The sequence below is a fragment of the Panthera tigris genome, chromosome A2 (assembly GCF_018350195.1).
Source record: "Panthera tigris isolate Pti1 chromosome A2, P.tigris_Pti1_mat1.1, whole genome shotgun sequence".
NCBI classification, from domain to species: domain Eukaryota; kingdom Metazoa; phylum Chordata; class Mammalia; order Carnivora; family Felidae; genus Panthera; species Panthera tigris.
In genome coordinates, this window is record NC_056661.1 from 21,489,798 (window position 1) to 21,517,234 (window position 27,437).

The 27,437-nt window shown below is 40.7% G+C and overlaps 1 protein-coding gene across 16 annotated transcripts in view; it reads right to left on the minus strand.

Annotated features, from left to right (window-relative positions):
- SFMBT1 (Scm like with four mbt domains 1) overlaps positions 1-27,437 on the minus strand; it is a 127,925-nt gene that overhangs the window by 84,944 nt on the left and 15,544 nt on the right. For 7 of the 16 annotated variants that reach the window (XM_042979149.1, XM_042979158.1, XM_042979143.1 and 4 more), the window contains exons 3-5: positions 20,927-21,000; positions 4,143-4,212; positions 3,675-3,739 (exon numbers count right to left, since the gene is read on the minus strand). The exons of 4 other annotated variants lie outside the window; for them this stretch is intronic. The gene's annotated coding sequence lies outside the window, so the exon portion shown is untranslated. The remainder of the gene's footprint in view (positions 1-3,674; positions 3,740-4,142; positions 4,213-20,926; positions 21,001-27,437) is intronic. 5 more of the 16 variants (XM_042979153.1, XM_042979146.1, XM_042979148.1 and 2 more) reach the window with 3 other exon arrangements.

Genomic DNA, 27,437 nt, shown 5'->3' on the forward strand with positions numbered 1-27,437 from the left:
ATGAATTTACATCAATTTTGTAACTTTTCTTATTTATAGTTAAGATCAAAGAAAGAACAGAAAACCATTTCATAACAATAAAGCAGAATAAGAGACAGCAACATCATAAATCAAACCTGTAAAAAAAAAAAAAAAGAAGCAAGCAATTACTATATGCTCATTACAAAATACTATGCTGGAAAAAAAATTGGTCGAGATTGTAATTTGCTCTTATAAAGCAATAATTCACCATACACACAGTCTTTGCCTACAAATGAAGAAGCCAAGAAGGATACTCTTATACAGAGTTTCCAACAGAAGGGTCTGTTCATAAGACATTTATGCAGAGAGAAGAGAAAAACCTTCAACTTGCTTATCAGTTGCAACTGTTTGTCTACCAATTCAACTGGGTAGTGGTGCATTAGAAAAAATACCTGCCACAAACGACTTGCTAAGAGTCACTGCATTTTGTAATTAAAGAGATCATACACAACTATACCACTGGGTAACAGAATAGAAGAGAAGGAGATGTTTCTTTTAACAAAAGTAATCCAACTAATAAATGATGAGGGAATAACAGAGCCTCTAATAAAATCAATTAATGGATCTAAGTGTTGACCATCAGTAACAGCTCACATCAATCACAAAACAAAAGACAACCTGAAACATTACGTATCCCCTGATGGAAGAATACAACACCAACTATGAAAAAGTCTTGGGGGGGGGGGGGTGGGAAATCAAACCAGAATTGGATGGATGGCGCTTCTAGATCCAAGAGAGAGGTCAGAGGAACAGGACAAACATCACCATTTACTTCAACTTTTACCATTTACCTCAACTTTTACTTCACACCATACATAAAAACTCAAAATGAATCATAAACCTAAATGTAAGAGCCAAAATTACAAAAGAAAAAAAAAGAGAGAGCTAAAATTATAAAACACCTAAAAAAAAATAGGAGAAAATCTTTTGACCTGGATTGGTGAACATTTTTTGTTTTTTATTTTTAAAGAGAATTTTATTTTAAGTAGGCTCCACGCCCAATGTGGGGCTTGAACTCACGACCCCAAGATCCAGAGGAGTATGCTCTACTGACTGAGTCAGCCAGGTGCCCCCAAAGATTTTTTTTTAGATATGACCCCCAAAAGGCAGAAATAATAAAGAAAATATAACAAACTGGGATTGCATCAAAGTTTAAAACATTTTGCTATTCAAAGATTTCATTAAGAAAAAGAAAAGAGGGGCGCCTGGGTGGCTCAGTCGGTTAGGCGGCCGACTTCGGCTCAGGTCATGATCTCGCGGTCCGTGAGTTCGGGCCCCACGTCGGGCTCTGTGCTGACAGCTCAGAGCCTGGAGCCTGTTTCAGATTCTGTGTCTCCCTCTCTCTGACCGTCCCCTGTTCATGCTCTGTCTCTCCCTGTCTCAAAAATAAATAAAACGTTAAAAAAAAATTTTTTTTTTAAAAAAGGAAAAGAAAAGATATGGGGCACCTGAGTGGTTCAGTTGATTTGGCACCTGCCTCTTGATGTCAGCTCAAGTCATGATCTCACTCACGGTTCATTGCGTTTGAGCCCCGCGTCAGGCTCCTTACTGGCAGTGTGGAGCCTGCTTGGGATTTTCTCACCTCACTCTCCCCCTCTCTGCCCCTCCCCCACTCACTCTCTCTCAAAATGAATAAAGTTAAAAAATAATAATAATAGAATAAAATATTAACCATTAAAAAAGTCACAAACTGGGTGGAAAATGTGCAAAACATTTATCTGCCAATAAATGATTTGTATATAAAAGCTCTCTTACAACTCAATAAACAATCCAATTTTTTTAAACAGGCAAAAAATGTGAATAGAGACTTTAACAAAGAAGATGTATGAATGGCAAAGAAACATAGGAAAAGACACTTCATTAGTCATTAAGGAAAATTAAAACCTCAACGAAATATTATTACATACCAACGATAATGGCTAAAATGAATGACTAGCAATACCAAGAGTTAACAAGGATGTAAAGAGACTGCAGCTCTCACACAATGCTGGTGCCTTGAGCTCACAGTTCGTGAGTTCAAGCCCCACATCGGGCTCCACACTGACAGTGCGTGGAGCCTGCTTCTGATTCTCTTTCTCCCTCTCTCTCTGCTCCTTCCCTGCTGGCACTTGCTCTCTCAAAATAAATAAAACTTAAAAAACAAAACAAAACCATAACCATAAAAAACATTTACACAAGTGCTCACTGCTATGAACTGGAAACAGCCCAAATGGCCACCTATTAGTGAAGACATACACAACAGAATAATCCTCAGCAATAAAATGAACTACTGATACTTGCAGTAACAGGGATAAATTTCAAAAACATCATACTAAATGAAATATGCCAGACATAAAAGACTACATACTGTATGATTCTATTTATATGAAATCTGTACAAAAAGCAAAACTGTAGAGAAAAATGCCATCAGTGGTTGCCTGAGGCCAGGGCATAAGCAGGGGTTATTGGTAATGGTCACAAGATCATTTGGGGAGGTGATGGAACTAAAACTAAAACTAAATTGTGGTGATAGTTGTGTGACTGTATCAATTTATTATGCTCAATTTAATTAATAATATCAACATGGGGAAAGGGGTTCTATAACACCTAAACAAGTGCGTATATATATATGTACGTGTATGTGTATGTATGTATGTATGTACGTATGTATTTATCAACATTCCAGAAACCTCAATTTTTCCAAATCCTCTGGTCATCCTGAGCAGAGAATCTCTCACTTTCAAACATTTTGAATCCAATAGAAAGTGGCTGGCAGCTCACATTCCCCATGCTCTCACCAATGAGTCGCTCTTCATTTCTAACACAGAAACCACACTACTGTTCTAGCTAAGGAAGGAAATGAGTGGAGAAAAGAAGATCACCACCTGTTTTAAGCTTTGTTTTCTGTGTCACTGTCCAGTTTATTCTTTGAAAGTTTCAAATATTAATTGCACTGTATACTGTGTTATTTCTGAATTATAACAAAGGTAAGAAAATTATTATTTCAAATTAACTCCACATTCAGTAGTTAGGAAGTATTCTCTCCTGTTTAATTGCATACAGTAAGTGCTCATTTAAGTGAAATGCCCTGCACAGAGTAAGTGGGGCAAAAACCGATGCCTGTCCTGAGAGCCCCAAACCCCACAGTCCAAGACCGCTGCCTGCGACCCAAAGCCCTATAGCCATGGGGCTGATGAGCCCACAACTCTGGACCTAGTCAGCACCAGCTTGCTAAGCCTGGAGCAAAAATTCTCAAAACAGCCTCCTCTTTTCCCCAAGATGCAGGTTATTAAGCACAAAAACAATAAGAAAATAAAATAAGTCAAGTTTAATTTAATCAGAATTATTATTTATACATAGATTTCCAGTAGCTGGTTGTTTGTGTGTTTTGAGTCTGCCCAAAATATTTTACAAAAATATATTACATTTTCATTCCAAAAACAGAGCTATTCTTTTTATATCTTAGTTTCAAAAGAGAAAAACCTCTATAGGTTCTGCATAACAGCCAATACCACAAATCAAATTGCAATCTTCATACAGAAAAGAACTTAAAATAGTGACAATACCAACTGGATATTAATACTATTAAAAAGATTAACTGATTTTTACATGTGATAAAGGATGTTATAGTTTTAAAAAGTCATAAGTTTAGAGATAAATACTGAATTACTTACGAAGTAATGTAATACTCAAGATTTGCCGCAAAATGATGCAGTGAAGGAGGCAAAACTGTGTGTACCTGTCAGAGAGGAAAGTATAGATAAAATGAGCCAGCCACATGTTGCTAACTGTGGAAACCCAGTAATGGGATTTTCTGATTCTGTGTATTGAATACTGCCATAATAAAAAGTAAACCATGAAGTAAAATTACACTGATAAATCAGCCTTCTCAGAAGTTACAACAAAGAAGCAGCAGCATGACCATTAATTGTTTTAAACACAGAAATAAAAAGGATGCATAGTAAGTGACATTGTGATATTCACGGTGCTATTACTCTACTGGAGAGACTGCTGCATTTTGAGGAGTGAGACGGGTGGTTCCCAAGACTAACATCCAAAACACAGTTTGTATTTTAGAGGTCTTTCTGGAAAATCAATGCTATTTAACAAGTATGTATTGACTAAAAGATCATCACTGTTACCTGGCTATTTCCAATTTCTGACCATTCTTTTATTCAAACATGTATTCTTTCAACAATGAATTTGTTGAAGCTAGAAAAGTAAGAGGAAAAAAAACTGGTCTATCATTGGAAACTCATCTTCTGAAGTTATAAACATGGGATTTTAACTAAAAAAGAAGCAACTGCTAGGTCACATTTAGTTAATGGAACAGAAATTTATGGTTCCTCCTGTTTTATGTTCTCACAGCATGGACATTTTCCTTCATAGTACTCAGGGGCATTTCTTTCTACTTCTTTTTAATGAATTGCTTTTAATGACTTAGGTAGTTTTATCCTGATTTTCACTTTCTTTAACTCTTTATGTTTATTTTTGAGAGAGAGAGAGAGAGAGAGAGAGAGAGCGAGTGCATGTGTGCATAGGGGAAGGGCAGAGAGAGAGGGAGACAGAGGATCTGAATCGGGTTCTGTGAGATCATGAACTGAGCCTGAGTTGGAGGTTTAAATGACGGAGCCACCAAGGCGCCCCCTGATTTTCATTTTTACTTATGGCAGGTAATCAAGTGGCAAATTCCTGAGATTTTGAGACAAACTTCTTTATCTCTCACGTACATGGATCTTAAGCCACTCAAGCCTTGAGTAGCATAATCATTCACTTGTACCACCTTGAACCTCCAACTTGACCTCAGCCACTACATGCATCTGCTAAGCTGAAGTGATCTATCCCTGATACCAAAATGGGTCAAAGGGAGGGACAAAAGGGGTCGCAACTATCTCAGTTTCTTGACAAGTACTCACAGTGCAAAAGTATTCATCTTTTGCTGAGGCAAAAGGACAGTTAAGTCAGATGTGCTGTGACTTAACAAAATGCAGTATTAGTACAGAGTAATACCTTTTTTCAGTGCAAATTCAGATTTTTTTGTGTGTTTCTGTTTTTAAATTCTTCGGAGTGGGGTTAAAAGTAGTCAGATCACTTTCCTTATCAAATAGAAAAAAACATACTGAATATGGTCCCTATACTTTGAGGGCTTGGACGTCAGTTGAGAAAAACCTAAAAGCACAAAAGAGGGCAAATGAGGACTACTAAATGCTCAGGAGAGACTGTACGTACGACGGGAGTAAAGTACAGGGAGGCTGTGGTTTAAAAGCCAGGTCCAGGATGAGAATGTAATTTTGAAAAACAGGGAAGATGAACACCGTTCCGGGCAAAGGGTAAGAGCAAAGGCACAGAGATGGGAAGTGCAATGTGTGTCTCAGACACAGCAACTTGACCAGTTTGGTTTGGGTTGAGGACTTCAAGACAAGAAAGAGGGTAAGACTGGAAAGTTAGGTTGGACTCCAATCTGAAGGAAATACGGGCACACTCAAGGTTTGTGAACAGGGCTAAGTGACCTGAAAGTAAGTGGTAGCATGCACCCAGAGAGACAGGCAGTGATGCTCAGGACAGAGAGGAAGAGCCTGGAAGCTGGTTCAGGGGGTGCTTCCTTAGTAATTCTAAAAAGACCAGAAATATGAGAAAAGGAAGTGACAAGAAAAAAATACCTCATTTTTTTTAATGTTTATTTATTTTCGAGAGAAAGAGAGAGAGTATGAGCAAGGGTGGGGCAGAGAGAGGGAGACACAGAATCTGAAGAAGGCTCCAGGTTCTGAGCTGTCAGCACACAGCCCAATGCAGGGCTCGAACTAACTGACAGCAAGACCATGACCTGAGCTGAAGTCGGATGCTTACCCAACTGAGACACCAGAAATACTTCATTTTCGTAACACATCTACAATTCACAAAGGACTTTTGCTTAAATGATCTCATTTTACCCTCAGAACAATTTGTAGTGGAACATGTGTCATTTCACATATAAGAATCATTGCTCGGGGCATTTCCTTTGGTGACTGTCACTCCATGTTTCTGTGACTACTTATCTCTTAGCCACTAGACTGTAAGCTCGATGAGGGTACTGCAGGGACCATGTACATTTCTGTTTGCCCCGGTATGCCTGTAGCCTTGCAAAGGGCCCCACTCGGTCCCTTTGTGCCTGCCTCCAGTAGATCTTCATTACATATGTGATAGATGAGGCAGCAAGTGAAGAGCGTATTTCTTTTTCTACTCTTGTTCCAACGGCACGAAAATGCTTTTTCAACCAAAAATGTTTTTTATTTTGTTCTGCTTTTTTTTTTTTAATGTTTTATTTATTTTTGGGAGAGAGGGAAAGAGGGAGCATGAGAGGCGGAGGGGCAGAGAGAAGGAGACACAGAATCCAAAGCAGGCTCCAGGCTCTGAGCTGACAGCACAGAGACCGACGTGGGGCTCAAACTCACAAACCGTGAGTTCATGACCGGAGCCGAAGTCGATGCTTAACTGACTGAGCCACCCAGGTGCCCCTGTTCTGCTTTGTTTTAAATGACTGTTCTGACAATAAAAAGGCTTTGACAATTACAATACTTTTTCCCTTAAGTACCTCTTACAATACCTCTTTTTCCCTTCAGAAGGGAAAAGAAAAAACTGCACAAAAGTAAAGCAGGTTCTCCCACCTTCACAGAAGTTACCAGAAAGTCACTCTGAGTGATATATTACTAAGAATACAAAAAAGGTTAACATTTGGTATTTTTTCAAAAATTTTCTATTTTCTTGCAGAATGGACTGGATACTAAGAAAAATAACTATGTACATGAGCACTGACAGAGCTGAGGTGAGAAACCCTGGCCTAGAACATTTGTGGCAGAAAGCAAGAAAATGCTCCAGAGAATAATGGAAAGTGTGCTTGAGAGGGCTCCCACCGGCCAAATCTGGGATGATTTACACATCAATATAAGCAATGAGGATAGCAAGATTATACTTCACTGAAAAGAACAGAAAAAATGAGTCCATATTGATATAAATTTATGATAAATTAATTGACAGACTGATGAGGAATGGGATAGTTTCAAAATACCCACAAAATACTAATTATAAAAATACTAATTGCCAATAAGATATGAGACACAGCATCATTTCTGTGATATTCCTGCCAAAAATTCATAACCTGAGTTTATTTTTTTTTTAATGTTTATTTATTTTTGAGAGAGACTGCAAGCAGGGGAGGGGCAGAGAGAGAGAGGAAGACAGAGAATCCCAAGCAGGCTCCGTGCTGCCAGCATGGACATGGGGCTTGAACCCACAAACCATGAGATCATGACCTGAGCTGAAATCAAGAGTTGGATGCTTAACCAACTGAGCCACCCAGGTGCTTCTCTGTTTTTTTTTTTTTTTTTTGTTGTTGTTTATTTACCTTGAGAGAGACAGAGACAGTGTGAGCGGGGGAAGGGCAGAGACAGAGGGAGAGAGAGAGAAAATCCCAAGCAGGCTCTGCACTGCCCGACACAGGGCTTGAATTCACGGAAACCATGACCAACCATGAAATCATGACCTATGCCTAAACCAACAAGAGACGGATGCTTAACTGACTGAGCCAACCAGGCACCCCATATATGTATATATGAAGATTATATTTATTACTTTCAGTTTGGAGAGATACTAATTATTTTTAAAATACTTAACAATTTTTGAAACAGTAAAAAGCAGAGAAAAGTTTATGTACAGTACAGAAATCTTCCCTACCTCTCCAACCTTCAGCAGTAGGTTGTAGGTTTGGCATATGTAGATAAATATATGTGGTTAAAAAAAAAAATACACACACATATTCTCTCCAACAGAGGAAAGAATTCTTCCTACAAAGGATTCTCTTTGTATGAAGAGTACTCAGTGAGTCTCACATCTGATTACTAGGGAAGTAATGTGAAATAGTGTTGCATAATAAAAAACAGGCTTTACACATAGTAATTCCGACTTCAAACTCCAGTTCATCACATACAAATTCATGACCTTGGAAGATTTTTCACTGTCTGGGTCTCAATGTTCCAGGCTATAAAGTGGGAATGCCACCTTTTCGTAGAGTGGCTCTGAGGAGGAAATGAGATGGCATGTTTGAGAGTGCCTTCCCGGTTAATAGCACTCAAAACTAGTTAGTTCTCTCCTGCTCCAAGCAACTGATTCACAGCTGTGTCTAACTGGTAAGGTGGCATCTTGGTAAACCTGAGAAGTACGCTTACTAACACCAAACAACTTTTCAGGCTAAAGGGATACAAAAGATCCCTTTGTTACAATACTCTTGCTTTAAAGATAGGAAATAAGACCCTGGACTCCTGCTATGCAGAGACGAACCACCTCCCATCACAGAGAAACCAGCACTGGCTTGGAGCTCTGATCACTTGCACATGCTCTCATTTCATCTTCACAAAACTCAGACACAAGCATTATCATAATTGAACAGGAGAGGAAACCAAGGCTCAAGCAAGACTGAGAAACTTATTTAGAATCCTGACTCCAAAATTCACGAATTTCCCACTATATGCCATCTCTGTTGTTTCCAAACATGACTAAGAAAGACACAACATGCGGGGATGCCTGGGTGGCTCAGTCGGTTAAGCATCCAACTTCAGCTCAGGTCATGATCTCCCGGTTTGTGAGTTCGAGCCCCACGTCGGGTTCTGTGATGACAGCTCAGAGCCTGGAGCCTGCTTCTGATTCTGTGTCTCCCTCTCTCTCTGCCCCTTCCCCACTAATGCTCTATCTCTGTCTCAGAAATAAATAAACGTAAAAAAAAAAAGAAAAAGAAAGACACCACATGTATAGGTTTAAAAGCTTTTCTGGGGGCACCTGGGCGGCTCAGTTGGTTAAGTGTCTGACTCTCGATTTAAGCTCAGATCATGATCTCATGGTTGTGAGGTTGAGCCCTGCATCTTGCTTCACACTGAGTGGGGGGCCTACTTGGTATTCATTCTCCCTCCCTCCCTCCCTCTCTCTCTCTCTCTCTCTCTCTCTCTCCCTCCCTCCCTCAGCCCCTCCCCCACCTATCCTCTCAATCTCTAAACAAACAAAAAACAAACAAATAAAAGCTTTTCTGTGCCCTAGACACTCAAGCTATTAGTCCTTTACTCCCATGTTCCCAAAATGTTATCACTATAAAACAGAAATTACTTAACCCCTAAATCTATCAATATTCTCAGCAATTTACAATATTCACTCTCCTATCGTAGACTTGTTTACTGAAAATCAGCAACAGTGCTAATAAATAAGGTAAATTTCTTAAAATGTCTTCCTACCTTTGTATGTTCTCTTATTCCCACCTTTTTTTTTTAAGTTTATTTATTTATTTTGAAAGAGAGAAAGCAGTAAGAGGCACAGAAAGAGTGAGAGAAAGAATCCCAAGCAGGCTCTACACTGTCTGCACGGAGCCCGTCATGGGGCTCAAATTCACAAACCATGAGATCATGACCTGAGCCGAAATCAAGAGTCGAATGCTTAACCAACTGAGCCACCCAGGTGCCTCTATTCCCACCTTTTTATAAGTTTATTTATTTCTTTTAGTAAGCTCTACACCCAATGTGGGGTTCAAATTCACAACCCAGAGATCAAGAGTCACATTGCTTCTCCGATGGAGCCACTCAGGCGTCCCTACAGCAAGGTTCTTAAGCTGGAGTCCTAGGGTCTACAAAGAGAACTCAGGGGTCCGAGAATATGAACAAGAGGAAGTTGTGACACCTGTTTTCATTAACCTCCAACTAAAGTTAAGATTGCCCTCAGGGGCACCAAAGATTGCCTTCAAACATGAGTGTAGGCAACAAATCACAGCAACATTCACAGTAACTGTAACTCTGTCACCACTGAAAGAACAGATATTTTCATATCATGTTACAGGTGTTACAGATCTATGTAACTAACTGCCTTTGTGATCCTATATATTTCATTTGTTTAAAACCTGAGAACAGGTCTATACACTTCACTAGCTTACCAAAGGGGTTCATGAATATCAAAAAGCTTAAGAACCCTTGGTTTTGAACAACAAAGTTGATAACTGATGAGAATTTGAGAGAATACAGGAAAAAAAGTTTGGTGCCGGATAATATAATCCTCCATTCTGTGAGTAAATTTGGCTTTTAAACACAACATGAGTTTCATTCAACAAATATTTTCTGGTTTCTATACTGTGCTCTGTTGTGTAGCCACTATAGACATAAACATTATCCCTTTGCTTCAACTAGTGGAAGAGAAAACAGAAGCAAGTAACAAGGTAGAATAACTTAAATACTAAAAGAGAAGGACAATAGAAACCTTTGAGCTCAAACAATGGATTCTCTCATTGTGGTCAAGCAAACAAGCAGGGCACATCTGGGAAAGGGAGAAGAATCAGAAAACTATTCTAGCTCTCAGTTGCTCCTACAGCCTGGAGTGCAGGGGGAGAAGGCAAAGGGAGACAGATATCAAGAGGGAACAGCTAGGCAGTGAATGCACACTGCTTCCTGTCTGTCCAGCCAGGGGAAAACAGCTCATGGGTCCTGATTCAACCCTGTGTTGAGCTGGGCTGGTAGGCCCTTTCTATTCCTTTTTTTTTTTTTTTTTTTTTTTTTTAGTGTTTATTTATTTTTGAGAGAGAGAGGGAGAGACAGAGTATGAGCAGAGGAGTGGCATAGAGAGAGGGAGACACAGAATCCAAAGCAGGCTCCAGGCTCTGAGCTGTCAGCACAGAGCCCAATGCGGGGCTCGATCTCACCGCGAGATCGTGACCTGAGCCACCCAGGCGCCCCTGGCCCTTTCTATTCCTAAGATGCTTTAGGGAAAGGAAATTATACAGGAATTTGCTTAATTTTCTTTACACAAAGTAAATAGGAAAAATACACATGGGGGCACATGGAGTCATGTTTCAAAGTAAGGTGACATTCCCTTAATTTGTCAAACAAAATCTAGTATGTCTGCCTAATGACATTTTATTTATAGCATAGTATTTGTTTTACAGTAGCTGACTCTGAAAGTGGCAAAAGGGCCTCTGTCAATATGTATAGAACCTAACTCATAAAACAAGATGTTTAAATACAGAATGTGCTCAAAGTTTCCCCTACTGAAATTTAATCCCATAATATTTTCTATATCCTATCAACAAAGGACACCAAGTAAAAGATAAAACTATCCTAGGCAAAGACCACTAACCTTATAACATCCATTTCATATCTTTAGAACTGTCTCCCAGTATTTACCAACACAATTAGAAACCAACATGTTTACAAGGTTTGTTTTTTTTTAATGTTTATGTATTTTTGAGAGAGAGAGAGAGAGAGAGAGAGAGAGAGAGAGAGAGAACAAGCAGGGGAGGGACAGAGAGAAAGAGAGGGAGACACAGAATCTGAAGCAGCCTCCGGGGTCTGAGCTGTCAGCACACAGCCTGATGCAGGGCTCAAGCTTGTGAACCGCAAGATCATGACCTGAGTTGAGCCAAAGTCGGACGCTTAACCAAGTGAGCCACCCAGGTGCCCCTGTTTACAATGTTTTCTTGACCATTCTCACAATTTACCTGTGACCACTACTGAGCATCTCCTTTGTTCCTGGCACTACCCCGGGGATAGCCAAGCAAGTTACAAAGCTCAGTCTTGTCCTGCCCTAAAGGATTTTACAATTAGGGACAGAACCACTGGGAGAATCTTTGAAATGCAAGGCATTAGAAAAAGCTGCACAGAGAAAAGAGCATTAACTGTGAGCCAAGATAGCTGCAAACAGCTTATCAAAATCAAAGCATGAGCTTCACCTTGAAGGATGGAAAAAACCTTGGAAAGCCAGAGGAAAGGGTAGAAGACATTCCCAACAGAGCAAGCAGCATGCAAAAGCCAGAAAAGTAACATGAGGCTGGCATCAGCTGGCAGGGGTGGGAGGCGTGGGGTGGGGGGGTAGATGCTTGCATGTAAGGTGGCGGGAGAAATCAGTCTCCTGGTATACAGAATAACAAGGCCACAAAGAAGAGTGTATGTAACATGCGAAAGCTGTATACTCCAAAAAGGTACTGACGAGGAAGGACTTGAGGAGTACCACATTTTAATCTGTCACCTGACATACACACAATTATAGGACACTTAGGACTAGAGGCAGACCAGCAGGAAGGTACTGACTAGCCCAGGCATGAGCTCTTGGCGCAGAGAAGCAGGCCTCAGAATGGCAAGGAAAAGACAGCTTGAGAGACATTTCAAAGTAGGAGATAAGAGAAAAATCAAAGAGGATTCCCAGTCGTATCACGGCAAAGGCCAAACAGCGAAGAAGAACTGAGATTTGGGAGTGGGGCATGGGCAAGGACTCTGGTGTGCTCCACTGGGACACTATCCAGATGAAGCATCCCAGAAGCAGTTGATGGCAGGAGACAGAGTGTGAGGCTGAGCTGCAGGTGGACGAGTCCATCGGCACAGCACAGGTGGCTGGATATCAAAATCTCCAGGAGTGACCACAGAATGAAGAAAAGGAGGTGAAATAAGGGCAGGGAGGGGTGAGAAATTAACACTTTGTCAGCCACTGGATGACTCACTTTGTATACACTACACAGAGAAACCAAGAGGTAAGAAGAAGACTTCTTGTCCCCAAGAGTGAGCCACCGACAAAGCCAAGTAGAAAGAAGTTCAAGGGAGAACGAAGACTGAGAAAAGGGCGCTGGTCTTGCCAAAGTGAAGACCGCTGGCAACCTCCCCTCCAGGAGGCTCTCCAAGGGCTGCCACAGGCAGGGGCTGTGATGCAGGTGGCTGAGGAGAGAGTGGGTAAATACAAAGTGAATTCAATGAAGGGCAGGTAAGTGTAAATTCAGATATCTGGGCAGCAAGTGAACAAGACTTAATTGCCACTGAAAAAGGACAGCATGCTGTGCAGTTCTCACAATGCTTTGTTTATCTTAGTGACCAGGAAAACACTGACCAATAAGCGCAAAGGTCAAGAGTTAGGGCCCACACTTATTATTCGAGGTGCTCAAACTAAAGGAAAGTGACAACCACATTTTCATTTTTGCAAGTTCAAGCCCATGACCGACAAATAGAGTTCAGCTATCAATATAATAAATTAACATATACTTATTAGAACATATTCCACCTGCTTTACTGTTGGAAAACAGTCTCTCAAAATGGAGTGCTGGGCTGCCTGGGTGGCTCAGTCGGTTAAGCATCCAACTTTGGCTCAAGTCATGATCTCACGGTTCATGAGTTCAAGTCCCACATCAGGCTCTGTGCTGGCAGCTCAGAGCCTGGAGTCTGCTTCTGATTCTGTGTCTCCCTCTCTCTCTGCCCCTCCCCCACTCACACTCTGTCTCTCTCTGTCTCCCAAAAATAAATAAGTGTGACAAAAAAATTTTTTTAAATGGAGTGCTAAAGAGACTAATACAAAAACACAGAGACTGTTATGCTATTAAGAAATTAAATATTTTATACTAACTTTCCCAAAACTGAAATCATGTTATTATAAATAAAACATCCAAAAGACTAATCAAAATCATCCAGAAACTTGCTGGGATGCCTGGCTGGTTCAGTCGGTGGAGCAGGCAACTCTTGATCTCGGGATTGTAAATTTGAGCCCCATGTTGAGTATAGAGACTACTTAAAAATATTAAAAAAAAAAAATCTAGAAACTTGCTCTAGGATTTGATTATAATGTTAGCAAAAACACCCACCGGTTCGATGGAAAATCTTTCTCCATCTGCTCTCAGTACGGAGTCTTAAGTGGATATAGTCTGACCCCTTCACAAAAAGTGCTAAGTTATAACTCATGCGTTCGTGTGTACTCAAAATAATAAATTCATTTCTTCAATCCTTTACCTACAGAGTAAATCCTTCTAACAGAGGGAATCATAAGTAACAGTTAAACCAAGAATGGGCAGAATATGGCATCATGAGTACAACTCTCGACATTCGTGGCTGAGTTGTTCAGAGCCAGCCAGAGGCAAGCATTCTGCTAAGTTCACCTTTCTATCCACCACTGTTTCAAAATTTCATAATACTGAACACAATGCAAGAACTATGCCACCAGATAAACAAATTCCAGATAACAGGTTCCTTGCAGATTCTGGAGCTAACTGGAACTATAACAGACATTCACCATCCTTAATGAGTCATGAACTCAGGATGCAAACCTCACCGGTTACAAAACATGATCTGATACCATCTTACCTTACATAAAAGAAGAGATGTTTTCTTAAAGACGTGTTAACGATTTTCAACAAAAGAATGGGTAAAAAATGATGAACTGATGACCATTTCCCTCTGCCTTTTATCAGAAACATTTTTACAAATTTCTGTTGCAGAAAATACATTTTGGGGCGCCTGGGTGGCTCAGTCAGTTAAGCATCCGACTTCAGCTCAGGTCACGATCTCACGGTCCATGAGTTCGAGCCCCGCGTCGGGCTCTGGGCTGACAGCTCAGAGCCTGGAGCCTGTTTCAGATTCTGTGTCTCCCTCTCTCTGACCCTCCCCCGTTCATGCTCTGTCTCTCTCTGTCTCAAAAATAAATAAACATTAAAAAAAATAATAAAAAAAAAATCATAATCTTTACACTTAAACTTTTTCCAAATGGATTTCCTCATCTTCTATCATTTCCTCTTAGATATTTTACTGCACATTCTAAAGCCCCAATTCAGGAAAGAATACAGACCACTTTGCAGAAAGTTTTTAGAACCACACTACCCAATGAATCATTTAACAATAAATAAAAAAATCCACCTAAGAGTTGTCACAGGCAACAGGTATTCCTTGGTAAAAAGTTCTGAAGAAAAACAGCACATCTAGTCCTACCTTGTAACTGTACAGCCATTTACAACATTCTTTATTTGCAAATCACAAAATCAGATGTCCTAGGCCTGACAGGGGTGTCCTAGGCTCTCTTGGGACTGGACTCTTGAGAGCAGACACGCCTTCACTGAGTGTTGATGGAGTGAATAAATCAACAGACACAGCTGGCATCAACTTCAATACAGCAGAGAGAAATCATGAAGTGGAAGGGCCCCCAAAACGAAAACGTAACACAACCTCATCTTGGGGGGCCTGGCTGGCTCACCTCGTAGAACGTGAGACTCCTGATTTTGGGGTGGGGAGTTCCAGCCCCACACTGGGTATGGAGTTTACTTAAAAAAAAAAAAAATTTTTTTTTAAATAAAGCAACCTCACCTCAATAATCATTTAAAATGCCAAAATCATCTTGGAGTCATATAAAAACCAAGAGACCTCCATCTACTCATTTTCTAGTCAATTGTTAACTACTGGCATATCTAATGACTGTGTAATGATATCTCACTGTGTTTTTTCTTCTTTGTGCGCAATCTGTTTTTTTTTTCTTCGCATTTCACTGTGTTTTAATATCTATTCCCTCAATTAAAGCCACAAGTATGGCTGTAAACAAAAAGAGAGAGACAGACAGACAGGCAGAAACAAATATCAGCAAAGATATAGAGAAAGTACAACTCTCACATATTGCTAGTGGGAATGTAAAATGACACAGCCACCTTGGAAAAAGTCTGGCAATTTCTAAAAAAGTTATGACTTGGCAATTCTACTCCTAGATACCTATCCAAGAAAATATTACACACAAAACTTGTACATAACAGCATTATTTATAACACCAAAAAGTGGAAACAACCAGAATGTCTATCAATTGATGAATGGACACATAAAATACATCCATACAGTAGAATATTGTCTAGCAATAAAAAGAGATAAAACACTGATACATGCTACAACATGGATGGACCTCAAAAACTTCATGCTAAATTAAAGAAGCCAATAACAAAAATTCATCTCTATCATTTATACAAAATGTCAAGAATAGGCAAATCTAGGTGCACCTGGGTGGCACAGTCGGTGAAACCTCCGACTTCGGCTCAGGTCATGATGTCACAGTCTGTGAGTTCAAGCCCTACGTCAGGCTCTGTGCTGACAGCTCAAGCCTGGAGCGTGCTTCAGATTCTGTGTTCCTTCTCTCTCTGCCCTTCCCCCACTTGTGCTCTGTCTCTCTCAGTCTCTCAAAAATAAACAAATGTAAAAAAAAAAAAAAAAAAGAATAGGCAAATCTAAAGAGACAAAAAGTAGAGATCGCCTCGGGCTGAGGAAGGAGGGGGACAGGGACAGGAGGTAACCACTAATGTGTACAAAGTTTCTTTCTGGAATAATGAAAATGTTGTAAAATTAGATTACGATGATAGTGGCACACCGTAAATATACGAAAAACCAATGAATTGTGTAAGCAGGTGAACTTTATGATATGTAAATCATATCTCAATAAAACTATTTTTAAAATAAGAGAAAAAATAAAGTCTACAATTGTCTTTTAATTTTCTGCCTCAGATGGTAAGGTATGCAGTAGGGAAGATTTATTTCATCAAAACCAATATAAGTTTTTCTCTTAGACTACTGTCTTTTTTAGTATCATACTTTAGCAGCAAAAGAAAATTTAGAGCATTCTAACATACAGAACATAGTCATTAATAAATTAAAGGACAATGGAAGAGGGGCGCCTGGGTGGCTCAGTCGGTTAAGCATCTGACTTCAGCTCAGGTCATGATCTCACAGTCCGTGAGTTCAAGCTCTGCGTCGGGCTCTGTGCTGACAGCTCAGAGCCCGGAGCCTGCTTCAGATTCTGTGTCTCCCTTTCTCTCTGCCCCTCCCCTGCTCATGCTCTCTCTCTGTCTCAAAAATAAATAAAAACATTAAAAAAAATTTTTTTTAAAGGACAATCAAAGAAAAAGTACTAGAACTCTTTTTTTTTTTTTTTTGGCTTAGTAATTTAGAATTTACTTTTGTAAAAGCAAGTTGACAAATATTAAAATGTTAGCTGACTCAGTGCATTTCTGTTCATTCAAAGATCAAACTCAGTTACTGCTTTTCTACAACTAGCCACAGGAGTTACAAGGGCACTCCTAAACTTGTAATGTAAACTGAGAAAAATCTGCTTAAAACATAATGCCAAGAGGCGCACCTGGGTGCCTTAGTCAGTTAAGCATCTGACTCCTGATTTCCGCTCAGGTCATGATCTCACACTTTGTGAGATCAAGCCCTGCACTGAGCTCTGCAGTGCAGAGTCCGCTTGCTATTCTCTCTCTTCCTCTCTCTGAGCCACCCCCCCCCAGCTCCCTCCCCTACACACACACACACACACACACACACACACACACACGCCTGTTCTCTCTCTCTCTCCCTCTCTCAAAATAAATAAACTTTTTAAAAAATGATTTAAAAAAACAATGCCAAGAAGAAGAAAATATAAAATCCAAGTGTTTTATGCCTAAATTCATTACAATGCCTCTAAAATAACAAAGCATTAATGTGGGATTATCTGTAAATGGGGGTACATCATATTACTATCTCTTCATTTGTGTATGTTTAAAACGTCCCATAATAGGAGCACGTGGGTGGCTCAGTCAGCTAAGCAGCCGACTTTAGCTCAGGTCATCTCATGGCTCATGAGTTCAAGCCCCACATTGGGCTCCGCGCTGACAGTGCAGAGCCTGCTTGGGATTCTTTCTCTCCCTCTTTCTCTACCCCTCCCCCATTCGCTCTCTTTCTCTCTCAAAATAAATGAATAAACTTAAAAAACATAAAATGAAATAAAATGTCCCATAATAAAAAAAAGTCCCAAAATAAAAAGTTAAATAAATAAAAGCAAATGCCTCTAAGAAGTCAAAAGTAAGTGTCTCTGGGTCACAGATATTTTCCTGGCTCAAGTGCACTCTCTTGCCACTTGGAGATTTAATTTAAATGAATTGACGACAGGTTCTAAAGGTGTTTTCATAAGACATCAACTCCTTGGGAACACATGAGGACACAGGAAAGCAGGACTGCCCTGCCACCTGCTCTGGGTCACAGCCTCCCAGCCCCTGCATTGTCAGCCCAGCACCTTCCTACAGAGTTTCCAATAACCACGGTTCCAAACCAGACCAACTTCAGGGTAGGAATAAAACCATTTGAAGGGAGAAAGTAGGGGAAGCATGCAGAAGAAGAAAATAAGTGTTTTTTGCTTAAATTCAAATAGAACATTTTTCTCACAGAATTTTGATGCGGTAATAGTTCTAACATGGTGTTTCAAATTCAGAAAAGGACATTCAGAAGACTAAACAGGCAAACACACCAGAGGCCAGAGTCCCTCCCACCCCTCAGTACAGTCCTTCCTCGCAAGGATTCCATCTCTATAGCATTCAATAAAATGCTACGGTTGTCAGTAGAGATGCAAATATTAAGCCTTCATTTATTTGGTGACACAAAGGACACAAGGATCTAAGCTGCTCTGCCAGTTAATTTTTTTGCTATAGAAATTATTCTGGTGTGCAGGAAAATAAAAATAACAGAAGCATATTTTCAGTTTGTTTGGATGAAGAAAATAATTTTTAAATCCTATTACAAAGTTAGGGACTGAACTAGATACAATTTTAAGAAATCGATTACATGCTTACAAGTGAATCCATGAATATGATGAGACGGATCCAAACCAGCACATGAAAGATTCATTAATTTATGTTTACAAGTAGCACAGGATCATCCTTAAATAAAAGTAATCAGCATTACAGAAATCAAAAATAATCTGATGAATGAAATAAGCTGGTACTTGAACATAAATTATTTAACTCACCAAAAAAAAAACCATGATAAATTACGCTCTGAAGAGACCTTTTTCACATTAATAGCCCTCAGAATTTCAGCTTTTAAGGAGAAAAAAGGATGTGAATTTCATAAAAAAAACAAAATCATGGTAGAGTTCCAAATCTATAAATATAACCATTGCACAGGATTTCATTTTGTTGGGGGGGCAGGGAGGGGAGGAGTTAGTTCCTTGATCTACCAATGACAAACTTCACATGTAAGAAACATACACTCAACCTAAATCCCTGGGCCAGTCTTAATTGGGGCCTACGGTAGTGAGGAAAAGGGCAAAGGGAACAGGGGTCCCACCAATTCCTAACATTTCCACTATTTTCTCCCTCCACATCATGAGAGATTAAAAATGCTATCATCTAGGGGTGCCTGGGTAGCTCAGTTGGTTAAAAACATCTGACTCTTGATCTCGGCTCAGGTCATGATCTCAGAGTTCGTGGGTTCAAGCCCCACGTAGAGCTCTGCACTGACAGTGCGGAGCTTGCTTGGGATCCTCTCTCTCCCTCTCTCTCTACCCCTCCCCTGCTCACTCGCTCATTCTCTCTCAAAAATAAACTTTAAGAAATGCTATCATCCTAATAAAAATAAGCTTATTATTGATAGATCAATGTCATAAATATTGATGAGTACTGAACATGAATATGGTTAGCAATCAAATACATTTAGACTTTGTTGCCCTTGTTATAAAGTCAGAAGAGAAAGGAAGGGAGAAGAGCAAGAAAATGCTGGCGATTGGTCTTGGGGGATGGGGAGCGAGGGACAATTTCGGCAGCAGAGAAAGGAGCACTTGGTCAGAGGTACCATAAATACAAGCCTGTCACATCCTAGGCCTGTAAATGACAGCAAGACTCTGAGTAACCAGTCTGTAATCAGATTAGGAGAGGCCAGTATGATCCTTTAGGTGACAAAGATCTAATCTGGGACACAATTGGGCCTAAATACAGATTTACTGAACGAACTCACGGAAATGAGCACTTAATCATGCTAAGAGATCATGGCCACAGTAAAGATATGTTTCCTGTCGTGTTCCATTTCTAGAAGCTGAGTTCAGTTTTGCGGTTCAACACATGGATGTGACTAGGCTAAGCTGGGATTTCTTAGCTTTCTATGTTTCACTCATGATCTCAAATCTTACCCTGTGCTATTAATTTGGCATCACAGCCCAAACTACTCAATTTAGTTTGTCCTACAGCTAAGTTTATCTCCCCAAATGAATTAAATAAATACCCCCTGTGCTGGACAGTTTGTGCCAGTACTTAGCCCCAAGCCTACCCTTCTAGACTGTCCCCGAATCAGCGGGCCTGAAATCTACATTTCCAGGCCCTTGTAGCTGGGTTCCCCCATGAGGCTCTGCCAGCAGCCCCAAGAGGAGGACAGGTTCCTACTTGGTGATAGTGAACTCCAGCAGCATCAAATCAAAATGGGGGTGTGTGGGCTCTTAGTAATACCACCTTCCCCATTTGCTCCTCCAGCCCTTCTATCTAGTTCCTAGAGATATACCCCTTTTTGACTGAAGCACCTGGAGTGGTTTCCAACTAGACACTGACAGTCCACTAAATTCAGAATTTATATAATTCACAGACCAGGGTGAACCTATGCTATTTCTGTGCTAAGAAATATTCATTTGTTCATTAACTCATTCAACAAATTTTTACTGCACACCTACCATAGGCCAGACCCTGTTATAGGTGCTAGACACACAGGAGTAAACAACACAGACAAAAATCCCTGTCCTCAAAGAGCTTACATTCTAGTGGAAGGGAGAGATAATACATAAAACATAAATACAACACACAGTGTTAGATAATCAATGCTTAGGAGAAAAAAAAAGTAAACTAAGCAGGGCAGGGATATGAAGCGGAGGAGGGCTGAAATTTTAGATACACAGGTCACGGAGGTGATTTTTGGGAAAAGAGCCCAAGGAAGTGAGGGAGCCAGTCGTGCACATATCTACAGGAAGAGCATTCCAGGCAGAGGAACAACACGTGCAAAGGCCCTAAGGAGGGAGCCTTCTTGCCTGCTAGAGAAAAGCAGGAGTCCTACGTGGCCAGAACAGATAAAGGGAGGAAGTCTGAGAGGTGGGGGGGTAGGCCACGAAGCCTTGTAGGATACAATAAAGACATTAGCTATAGTAGTAGATTCTGAGCAGAGGAGTGACATCACATGACTTAGCTGTCAACAGAATCCCTCTGTGTCAAGGGCAGACTTGGAAGCAGCAAGGGCAGAAAGCAGGGGACCAGTTAGGAGACTACTGAAACAGTCCAAAGGAGACTGGATGATAGCTAGGACCAAGGTGGTGACAATGAGGACGCTGAGCAAATTCTGAATAGATTGTGAACTCCTACCTGATCCTTAAAAAGTCAGGGGCTGGTCCGTGAATCTTGCTGGAATTCACACAATAGAAATTCCTATAGGATTCCTACCCAGTGAGAATACAATAGCTTTAGCCAAAGAAAATTAAATTGTAAATTAACATTCTGCAATAGTCAACACAGGGAAAAACTATGTATAACATGATACGGTTATAATATTTTTATACAAATGTAAAGAATCAATATAGAAATACAGAATTTATAGTACCTATAAATTTAGCTGACCAGATTAAAGTATTACCTTATTAGCTAATTTCTTTTAATTTTTTTTTTAATATTTATTTTTGAGAGAGAGAGAGAGAGAGAGAGAGAGAGAGAGAGAGAGAGAGGAAGGGATAGAAAGAAAGAAAGGGAGACACAGAATCTGAAGCTGGCTCCAGGTTCCAAGCTGTCCCACCAGAGCCCAATGTGGGGCTTGAACTCACTCCCAAACCGCGAGATCATGACCTGAGCCAAATTTGGACGCTTAACTGACTGAGCCACCTAGGTGCCCCATTATTAACTATAGTTCTAAGAGAAAAATAATCATATGTAAATTTTCTAGAAAGCAATGAGAAATTTTTCTTTCTTTTTTTTTAGAGAGAGCGCCAGCACGCACATGAGCCAGAGACAGGCAGAGAGAGAGAGAGAGAGAGAGAGAGAGAGAGAGAGAGAGAGAGAGAAGGCTCCACGCTCAGTGGGGAGCCCAATGTGGGGTTCAATCCCATGACCCTGGGATCATGACCTGAGCCAAAGTCAAGAATCAGACGCTCAAGTGATTCAGCCAACCAAGCGCCTGCAGTGAAGAATTTTAAAACTAGAAGAAATCTGAAAGTCCCATTCCCTTAATTTTTGGATGAAGGCAATAAAGCCTAGATATAAATGAAGCTTGGTCTTTCTTCATGCACCAAAACATAGTTTAACAGTGGATGGCAATATTTCTGAAATATATTTTTACTTTCTTGTATGTTTAAGAGTGAGGGTCCTGAACACATTCTCAGTTTTCCTTGGTAACTCCAGCCTCTCAAAAGAACCCTTATGTCCAGCCCCAAAGTAATGCTGGGCTTTTGCGAACTGCTGCCACCACTATCTCCACTCATAGTCCTCCCTGCTGAAAGGGTCTGCTTTGAACATGAGACTGGAAACTAGTTCAGACCCATTCATAAACAGAAGTGAGACGAGGTAAGAACCAAAGAAGAGAAGTCAGCTTTGGCACACAAGCTTTATAACAATTATTGCCAACACTTAGAAATGGATTTTGCTTGTTAAAGGTGTTGGGCTATGTTGTGGGAACGAAGCTTGCCCCCAAATGGATGGCTGGAGCAGCGACGTATGTGCAGTCCTTTAGAGAAAGTTCTGCCCCAAAATGTAATTCATCACTCCTAAGAAAGCATAAAGTTTAAAATTATTTAAAGAAAAATTAACTTTTGACCATTAGTACTACAAATATCACCACATATAAAAGCAAATTGCTGGGACCCCTGGGTGGCTCAGTCAGTTAAGCATCGGACTCTTGATTTCAGTTCAGGTCATGATTTCACGGTTTGTGTGTTCAAGCCCCCCATCAGACTGAGACTGCCTGAGGTTCTCTCTCTTTCTCTCTCTCTGCTCTTCCCCACTCGTTCCGTTTCTCTCTCAAAATAAACAAACTTTAAAAACTTAAAAACAGAAAAAAAACCAAATTGCCAAGGTAATATTTACTTCCCAAACAAGCACTTAAAAGTATAAATAGCAGGGCACCTGGGTGGCTTGGTCCATTAAGCATCCGACCATGATTTCACTGTACGTGGGATGGAGCCCCAAGTCGGACTCTGTGCCGACAGTGCAGAGCCTGCTTGGGATTCTCTCTCTCCCTCTCTGCCCCTTCCCCATGCACATGCATGCTCTCTTACTCTTCTCTCTCTCTCTCTCTCTCTCTCTCTCTCTCAAAAATAAATAAATAAATAAATAAGCAAACAAACAAACACCCAGAAAGTATAAATAGGAAAAGTAACAAGCTTTAACAAACAGGCACTTCTTTTCATCTACAACCTACCCCACCAAAATTCTCTAGTCAGCTGACATAAACTTACATTTGTGGTCCCCTTATTACCATTCTACCGAAACTAGTTTATTTTAAAAATTAATAATAAGAAAAAAGTTTAAGATTAACCTGTATTGGAAAGGGAAGATTCACAAAATGAGAACCATAAATCGAAACAGTTAAAATGATTCACATATAAGCACTCAACATAATAAGCTCCCTCAGCAATTAAAGAGCAAATACGGGAGCTCAACAGATAACATAAAGTACAAAGTTTGGGGCCCACTAAGGACATAATATAACTCTTGCCAAGCTGCAAGCTCACAGCCAGAGGATGAGTTTTCCCTCCACCCCCATATCCTGACTACTACACACTCCTCCAATTCCAGGTGGGTCCCTGTAGGCCTAAGTTCCAGATGTGAACAGCCCAGGAAACATTAGAGCTAGCTCTTTGCTTCCTCTTCTGCTTTCAAAGAGAAAGAGCTAGAAGGAATCTCACCAGGGTTAAAGCTTTTAGGAGGAAACAGCGCTAAAGATAAAGGCTTGGAAAGGGATTTTTAAAGGAAAAGTTCAGGGTTATTTTCTTCTTTACACTGAGCACTTCCTCCATTAAAAAACCAAATAATTTAGTTTATCAGGAAGTCTTACACTAACAATACAATATATGAATAAGTATTCACTGATCACTCATTCCCTGACCTTTCCTCCCACAAAAATGATTTCCCAAATCAATACCCTGTAAGACATCAGCCCCTCCGACACCCCTGCCAAAATACATTCCACGGCAGGCACTCTGTACCTCTTTTGACAGCACTTAAACACCAGCTATTCCGTGGCATGTCTTACCACAGAACCGTAAGCTTCTCCAGGGCAGGGAGCTCACTCCACTTGGCATTCCTGAAACTCCTGACACTAATGCTTCACACTTCATAGCTATTTAGCCATGGTATCATGGTTACCTCTGATTCAGTACTGAGGGGGAAACATACAACTTTCTACAGCAGCAATAACACTCCTGCCACCAGGGAGGAGCACTGCCACCGTCACAAAAGAAAGAAATCCGCCTACCTCTGCCTCAGGTACCTCGGACTTGTCCTAGGGTGCGCACTAGCCAATCGGGAGCACCTTTTTCAACAAGAATGAATGGAAGAATCTCAGAGCTCGTTAAAGCAGAGTCCCTGTATAAATGTATCAGGCATTGTCCACAAGTAATTGGCTTGCCCTTCAAATTCTTCAAGTGAAAACATGTCTTCAAGCCACCTGTTCTTTAAGCACTCGATGGTCCAACTCACCAGGCTCTCCTGTGGTCTTACAAAGCCTTTCACAAGATAAAGAATCTGACTAACCTACTGATTTCTATACTTCTCATATCCCTTCTTGTAGGCACCTTTAAAACTTGCTTTCCGACATAGTATCTGATACTGTGTGACACTTTCTTTGCCACAACCCAAGTCTACAAGTCACAGCCTTCTGCCTGCCTCCATAGGTCAGAACTATTCACTAGAACATAAAATAAGTGGCAGAAAGAAGGCCACAGCAGAGCAAACACACTTGGCTCAGGAACACCCAGGGGCACCCTCAGTGGCTGACCATCACTACAGCCAAGAGCAATGACACTCACAGACCACTAGCACATGCCCACCTGCCCGCCACTGGCTCAGTGTGCACGTCCTCTGAACACAGGACACAGTCACGGGTTAGGACTGTATGAACGCAAAGAGAAAGAATACACTACCAAGAACTGTCACACATGTTTTGAGGAAAGTATTTTAGAAGCAACAGCAGTACACAGAGGAGACACTGATGGGGGTATGAATATGTGCTCTGAGTAGTGTTCTGAAGTGTCATAACTAAGAACTCGGACTACTGGGATATACTGAGTTGAACAGGGTTCAACTACAGAATGCATCAACATTCCAAATTCAGTTTCTTCAGAAATTACTGTACTGGAACCAAAGCATCATGTTTAAAGTTCCTTGCCAAGTAGCTCAAATAAAAATCAACTGGTTTTTATTTTTTAATTTAGGTACATATCTGCCAAACGAGCGAAGGAACACAAATACACTTCCAGAAAGTGATATAATTTGTTAGCCAATCCATGGTGCTGCAATTGTCTCAAAACCAAAAACCAAAACAAATTATCTAAATTTGTAACAAGCAGCATGCACTCAGGGCTGGGACTCTAAAGGCCTGGTCCACACGTCAGCAACCTATGGACATCTACGGACATCTACAGACGCTTCAGGAACTCAGTCTGCAGCACCTCTCCTGCAGCAGGGAAAGGGGGGAGAGTGGCAGAGCAGGCAGAAGGCCTCTAGATGACTCTGCCTCCTACTACGCTTACTCCACTGCACCCACTTCCTCTTTTCTCTGGATTTGGGGGACAAGGACGGGTTGGAGAACATTTTTCTACAGATACACTAACTCAGAAAAAAACTTTAAATATTACAAAGCTCATCTTAATCCAAGCACATTCAGTTATCATTAATCCATGGTACTGTTTGTAGCATTAAAAAACTGGAAATAACACAAAATGTATACAAATAGGGAACTGGCTGAATAAATTAACATGCATCCTGGGAGCACCTGGCTGGCTCAGTAGGTAGAGCATGCGACTCTTCAGCTTGGGGTCATGAGTTCAAATCCCATGTTGGGCATGAAGCCTGCTTTATTTTTTCTTAAAGAAACATTTTTTCTAACGTTTATTTATTTTTCAGAGAGAAAACGTGTGAAAGCAGAGGAGGAACAGAGAGAGAGGGAGACAGAGGATCTGAAGCGGGCTCTGTGCTGACACTGGAACAGTCTGACATGGGGCTCGAACTCATGAACTGTGAGATCATGACCTGAGCTGAAGTCAGTTGCTTAACCGACTGAACCACCCAGGCGCCCATGAAGCCTACTTTAAAAGAAAAAGAGGAAGAAAAAGAACAAGGTGCATCCAATATAACAGACTCCTAGATAATCATTAAAAGAATGAGGCAGGGGGCGCCTGGGTGGCTCAGTCGGTTAAGTGTTGGACTTCGACTCAGGTCATGATCTCACAGTTCGTGGGTTCAAGCCCCACATCAGACTCTGTGCTGACGGCTCAGAGCCTGGAGCCTGCTTCAGATTCTGTGTCTCCATCTCTCTCTGCCCCTCCCCCACTTGTGCTCTGTTTCTCAAAGGTGAATAAATGTTAAAAAATAATAATAATATAAAAAAAAAGAATGGGCAGGGCTTTGTGTACTTTGATATACCTCAGATATTTTAAATGAAGGGTACCGGTGCGACTGGGTGGCTCAGTCGGTAAAGCACTAACTCTTGGCTGTGGCTCAGGTCATGCCTGCCGTTAGCACAGAGCCTGCTTAGGATTCTATCTCCCTCTCTCTTTCTCCCTCCTGCTTGCTCTCCATCTCTCTCAAAACAAATAGAAATAAACTTAAAAAAAATAAAAATAAATGAAAAGAGCCCTACCAATTTTTTTTTTAAGTGGGTAGGGAAATATATGTTTTTATACAAATAGAATTTTTCTGGAAAGAAAAAAGAAAGTAGGAGTAACAGTGGCCTACAGAAGGGACTGAGGGTCTCAGTAAAGGAGTACACTTTTTCACAATTTGAAAATATTTTACTAGGTACACGTATCCCTGTTAAAATTAACAAGTCCTTAAGTCTGTGATCATGATAAAATTAAAGCAATGGAAGAAAAAGTGTTGCTATTAAAAGCAATCTCAGGGCGCCCAGCTGGCTCAGTTGGTAGAGCATGTGAGTCTGATCTCAGGGTTGTGAGTTCAAGCCCCATGTTGGATGTAGAGATTACTCAATGATAAAATCTTAAAAAATAAAAATAATAATATACAATCTCTTCTTTCTTATCCATCTCTAATTCTTTGCAGAAAAATTTGAATTTATTTAAACAAGTGTGGCGTGGATATACAGAGGTCCACTCTACCTTCCTCCTCCAAAGCCATAGCCAATTTCTTGCCATAATGTTAAAAAAAAAATTTTTTTTTCACTTGCTTCTCAAACCAAGATGCAAAAATCTCCTAAATGTCTGGCTCTAATGTAACCAAAGTTTAAAGGATTCAAATACATTAGTAAGTCCACAACTAAAGTCAGTTACATTTCATATGTTAATATTGTGTTCTAATCAGATTTTATGAGGAAACAGTTTCACTGAAGATCTTCTTATCTCTAAACTTACAAAGAACTTTAGAATTTCTGAAGAGTCCAAATTTCCTACTCACCCCAGCAAAAGTCACTTCAGTAAAAAAAACTAGAGGGTTTCTCCCTATAGCTTCAAAATTTCCAAAGCTTCTCCAAAGCAGGACTGGGGAGAGGGACTGCAGATAAAGCTTCAGTAAGCATGTCCAACTCTCCTCCACCTCTGCAGATGCCTTCCCTGGCCTCAGGGACCCCAGAGCACCGATTCAGTTAACAACAGTGAGAGGACAGCGGATCCGCTCAGTCTGATCCCGAAGCTCAGCATGGGGCTCACACACCTGC